The sequence below is a fragment of the Eptatretus burgeri genome, chromosome 12 (genome assembly GCF_056783735.1).
Source record: "Eptatretus burgeri isolate ZD-2024b chromosome 12, Ebu_testis_v1, whole genome shotgun sequence".
Lineage (NCBI taxonomy): Eukaryota > Metazoa > Chordata > Myxini > Myxiniformes > Myxinidae > Eptatretus > Eptatretus burgeri.
Window position 1 is genome coordinate 70,611,882 of NC_140972.1, and position 6,000 is coordinate 70,617,881.

Sequence of the window (6,000 nt, forward strand, 5' to 3'; positions counted from 1 at the left end):
TGTTGCACTACTGGCGATCACCCTTCCCTTTCCAGAGAGGGACAATAAGGCCCCTCTTCCAGTCAGTTGGGATGATGCCTGTGTTCAAGGCAGAGCACAGACCTGCATGCAATGACGAGTGCAGCATTTCCACCAGCCTTGAAAAGTTCAGCATGGATGCCACAGATGCCTGGAGCTTTACCACATTTCAATCAGTTTCAATGCAGCCCATGTTTCCACAAATGAAGGTAGTTCACATTTGATTGGAGGGTAAGCAATTGGGATAGTAACACCTCTGACATCCAACTCAACAGCTGGTGGGTCAGCCTGGTACAGCCACTCAAAGGAACTTTCCCAGCAAGCATTCACTTCGGACTCCTCTGTCAAGAGCCCGCCACCCTCTGCTCTAACTGCAGTACACCAAGGGATGGGCTTGGAGGAATGCAATGCGTGAATTCCCCTGTAAGCAGCATGAGAATCACTTGACCACAGGTGATGATCTACCCTCTCACAGACTCCTTGCAGATAGGCTTCCCTGTCTGCCCTCAGCGCACATACAGTTTTATGCCTCAACTCCCTGAATAGCTCCGCTCGGTCATCAAGTCTGGCCTTGCAACTCTGCTGAACGGTATCCAGTGTCCCTTGAGATAGAAAATCCTTCCTTGTCAGATGTTGAGTTCCAAGACTCCAAGACTTGAACCCTGACTGAGCACAATCCACAACTCTTCAGGATCCCTCAAAACACCCAGACCCCCAAATCCCCACTCAGCCTATTCACAAAATCCTCAGCTAACTTCTCATCCTTGAACTTGCCAACATTCATGCAAGGCTGGGATGGTACCATTCTCCTGGTTTTAAGCTGTAACTTTAGAGTTGCCACAAAAAACCTGTGGTCGGTATTGAGGAACTGAGCACTCCAGTTGACCCTACAGTTCTGGATAATCCTCCTGTGACCACTTATGAGCACATGGTCAATCTCCTTTGCCACACCAACAGCATTGGAATACCACATCCAGCAATGAGCTTGTGGTCGCTGAAACCATGAACCAGCCACTCTAAGTCCACGACTTCTTGTAATGTCAAGGAACTTAGCGATATTCTGGTTCACAGTTCCAGGCCCATGCGGACCAACACATGTCTCATAACCATCCCTATCAGTTCCAGTCGATGCATTGAAATCCTCCAAGACAAGAAGAGTATCTCGCCTGGGGCACTGATCAACCACAGACTTGAGCCCGGCATAGAATGCATACTTCTCAGTGAAATCACTCACCTCAGTCGAAGTATATACAGAGACCAGGGAAATGACACCCAAGGAGTGACAAATCCTTAATCTCATAACATGCTCATTGACCAGTGTTACCTCCATTATCATTGGAGTCAGCTCATTGGACACAGCTACAGCAACTCCTTGGGCATGGCAACCATCAATGCGACCAGACCAATAGTCGGTGTAACCACTCACCCTGATCTTGCCACTATCCGGTCCCCGAACCACAGAGAGTGCTGCAATATCAATGTTTAAACACTTGAGCTCCCATGATACAGAGACAAGTGATCATCTCCTCTTAGGGATAGGACATTCCAGGCACCCACCCAAGAGGACCACCTCAGGTTATCTCAAGGAGACTGTCGTCTGGTGGATGACACCTCAGCACCACTCCCACCACACACCACTGCAATCTAACCCAGGACGTTTACCCTATGCTTTTCCTCCCATCATTAAGGAATGGGGGTCCCGAAGGCTTTGCCCCAAACCCATCATCTGGTGAGCTGCCTTGTAAAGGGCAACAGGCACAGGAGGTACTCCCACGGAGTGGGTTTTCAGTTTTCTTTGCATTTGTGGGTTTTGCAGAATGAAGTGTTTTATGGTGGCGAGAGTGCAAATCCTGCCATAAACTTCCTAAAAAAAAAAAGAGTAACCTAACTGCAGAAGGACGTCCATAGACACAGTTGTGCATGAGATATGGATGACTGTTGGCTCACAAAGAGCTCCTCCACCCTTTGACAGGTTTTGTTATTAATCCTGCTGGGTGTCCATATCCATACATCCTCCTCACCAGGAAACCTGGTGGTGGAGACGGTTTCATCACCGACAACCCAACCATGAAACAGGTTTGACTAGGCTTTCATGGTACCCGTAGCAAGTCACAGATATAATCTGACCTGTCCTGACAATTAGTCTGTGATCTAATCTGGCCTGACCTGACAAGAAACAATGGCCAAGTATGCGTCACATCAATGAGCAGATACTCTGCCATAAAGTCCAAGGAACAGTCCATATAACTCCACAATTGAAATGTGAGGAGGTGAAGGGTATAAAACAATTTTTAGAGCATTGAAAGTTCCCAAGAGCACAGTGAGCTCCATCATTAGGAAATAGAAAGAATAATATGGAACTACCTAGACTCTTCCTAGAGCTGGCTGTCTGACCAAATTGAGCAACCAGGCAAGAAGGACCTTGGTCAGGGAGGTGACCAAGAATTCACTGACCTCTCTGACAAAACTACAGAGTTCCTTGGATGAGATAGGAGAACTTGCAGGAAGAACAATAATTTTTGCAGCACTTCACAAATCTAGGCTCCATGGGAGAGTAGCCAGACAGAAGCCATTCCTGAGAAAAAGGCACATGACGGCATGCCTGGAGTTCACAAAAAGGCATGTGAAAAACTCTGAGAGCATGTGGCAAAAGATTCTGTGGTCTGATAAGATGAAAATTTAACTCTTTGGCCTGAATGCAAAGCGTTACGTCTGACGGAAACTGAGCACAGCTCATCAACCATCTAATACCATCTCTACCATGAAGCATGGTGGTGGCGTCATCATGCTATGGGGATGCTTTTCAGCAACAGGGACTGGGAGACTTCTAAGGATAGAAGGAACAATGAATGGAGCCAAATACAGGCAAATCCTTGAGGAGAACCTACTTCAGAGCGCAAAAGACCTCAGACTGCGGTGAAGATTTCCATTCCAACAGGACAATGACCCCAATCATATAGCCAAAGCAACACTGGAATTGTTTCAGAACAACAACGTGAAAGTCCTTGAGTGGCCCAGCTGAAGCCCAGACTTTAAGCCTATTGAGAATCTGTGGAAAGACTTGAAGAATGCTGTTCACTGATGCTCCCCATCCAACTTGACAGAGCTTGAGCAAATCTGCAAGGAAGAATGGGAGAAAATCCCCATATCCAGATGTGCAAAGTTGCTACAGACATAGCCAAGAAGACTCGAAGCTGTAATCGCTGCCAACGGTGCTTCTTCAAAGTATTTACTCAGGGGGCTGAAGGCTGATGTAATTTAGACATTTCTGCATTTCATTTCCAATACATTTGTAAAAAAAATTCTAAAAAACATGTTTTCACTTTGTCATTATGGGTTATTTTTGTGTAGATCTGTGACAAAATTTTTAATTTAATCCATTTTAAATTCAGGCTGTAACACAACAAAATGTGACAAAAGTTAGATTACACACACACACACACACACACACACACACACACACACACACACACACACACACACACACACACACACACACACACACACACACACACACACAAACACACACACACACACACACACACACACACACACACACACACGAAACGACAACTTTATATTATTCAACATATACTCTAAGTATTTTCTCGACTACTATATAGCCCTGTATATTGAGAAAAAAAAGACTCGGTTTAGAGCGTCCTCTCCGAGTCTGGGAATACGGTGGTTCAAACCATGGCTGAGTCATCCCAAAGACTTTAGAAATGGTACAATCTGCTTTCTTGCTTGATGCTCAGCATTTAAAGAGACATAGCATGGAAAAACAATGATCGGAAGGCAATGGCAATTACCACTTACTATTACTCTTGCCAAGAAACAGCTTCAGCAGCACCAACACTCTGTAAAGAGTCGGTTACTCCATAATCATCATCATCTTGAAAAAACAAATAAAAAAGTTCTCGTTTCTTGGACCATTCTCATCGTCGTTCCGAAAACTTTATGAATGTATTTGAAGTGTTGTTCAATAAGCACAAAATAATGAGCTGCATTATTTGAGAGTCACAAGTACATTCTGATTGCCTTAACACGACGATGTGGTACGAAATACTCATTCCATTCCATAATGTTCGAAGTGTCACCACCCATGGTGGCACATTTCAATAAAGCAGTGAACAAGCAGTCAAGTGAATAATGGTCATACAAGCCATGCTGTACTCATTGGAAATAGACATTATGCTAAGTTGTTTCTGCAAGAAGAAAATATTTTGGCTTGCCCAGGATGCTGTTTGTTTGGCCCATCAAGCCTGTGCCACATCCACAATCTAACATAGGTGGTGCTAATCATAACAGTAACATCAAGTAGGAAATATATCCAAGAGCCAAGTGCAAAATAGCCTGAGCATCAGGAAAATTGCCGTGCGATGTTTAGCATCAACGATCAAAATACGGAAGGAATATTCATCGATACATCACACATTCTTAGGCCCAGTCTTGTTCCTAATGTACATAAACAATCTTCTCCGATGCTATAAAACAAACCCTCTTAATTACTTTTTGCAGATGACTCCACATTATGCAGTACAGTATCCCATCCCAGACAGGTAGACTGCACCTGTGCCACTCTCTGCTGATTTGGAATTGATTAGATGCTGGTTTGACAAATGTAACCTGTCATTCAATCCTGACAAATCTCACAGTCACACCAACACACCATGGAAGGAGCGATAAAAAACCCCCCACTGATCAATTCCAAGGGTCAGCCACTAGAGGAGATTTAGTCTCATGAACCTTCCAGAAACAGCAGACTGAAATGATGGCAGCTACAGAACAGGCATCTTCCATCGTCGCAGGCCATTCTTTGTAAAAGGGGAACTACTTTTTTTCTTTTTTACTCACAGCATAAAACGCCTTTTCTGTAGTTCAACGGAGTACTGCTGTACCCTCTGAGCCAGCGACAATCTCTCAATATTATTGGTATATCCTATGATGATGCCAAAGCACGAGGCCAACTGCTCTCACATTGTAAGCAGGTCAGTGGTCTATTTTTTTTACTACCACCTCTCCTCCAATCTTGCTCCCTCTACTCTCTCAGCCCTCCAGCCCTCCCCACCCCCTCAAAGAAGCACGTATCCTTCCAGGAATGGACCCCTTGTTAAATTTCCCAAATACAGGTAAACTTCACATCTCACTTCCGTTGTATTTCTTTTCTCCCGTTCAGGGAACTGCCTTCCTCAGGCTGCTCAAAAGCCCACTAATCCATCCAGAGGTTCAACTTGGCAGTGCACCACCAACTCTTGTCATTCCCCATCCTACCATTTTCTTTTCTACCCATATTAACCTTCTTACATGAATATTCCTCCACTCTTGGCTCATCCCCTTGCTTGCTTCCACCTTCTGCTTCACTTTTTGCTTTTGCACTCTGTCTCCTTCCTTCCTTCAGCCAAGCTTTGGCATACACAACTGGAATCCTAAGGAAGGCTTGTTGAAACTGCACTACAATGGCACTTTTTGTCAGTTCAATACAAATTATTATTCTTTATTGGAGCAAGGCTCATGGAAGAGCAAGGTGGACTGACAGTTGGGCAAACACCAATGGAATTAATGAACAAGGTAACAGGAAAGGGAGGGGACAACGGGAAAAACTGAAATTAGCAAGTATGATGGTTGGGTTAGGAAAAGATAATGGGGGTAATAAAGATCATGGGTCAGAATTGGGAATAAAGAGACATGGCAGCCACTGCTTGCTTGAAGCCTTGGAGAGAAAAGCAAGACAGAACAGCTTGTGGAAGAAGGTTTCATAGACTGGAGAAGCAAGGAATGAAAGAGTTGAGGTGGGCAGTCAGCCTGGATTTTGAAAGCCTAACCAGGAAGAGGTTACTGGAAGAACACGTGCATCTTGGTGTAGATAGGGAGAGTTGGAGGACTAAGACAGTAGAGGGAGCAATGCTGGAGAAAAGACAGTAGAAAACAGAGACTACCGAACTGACTGCAATGGGAATGCAACAGATCATGTGCTTCAGT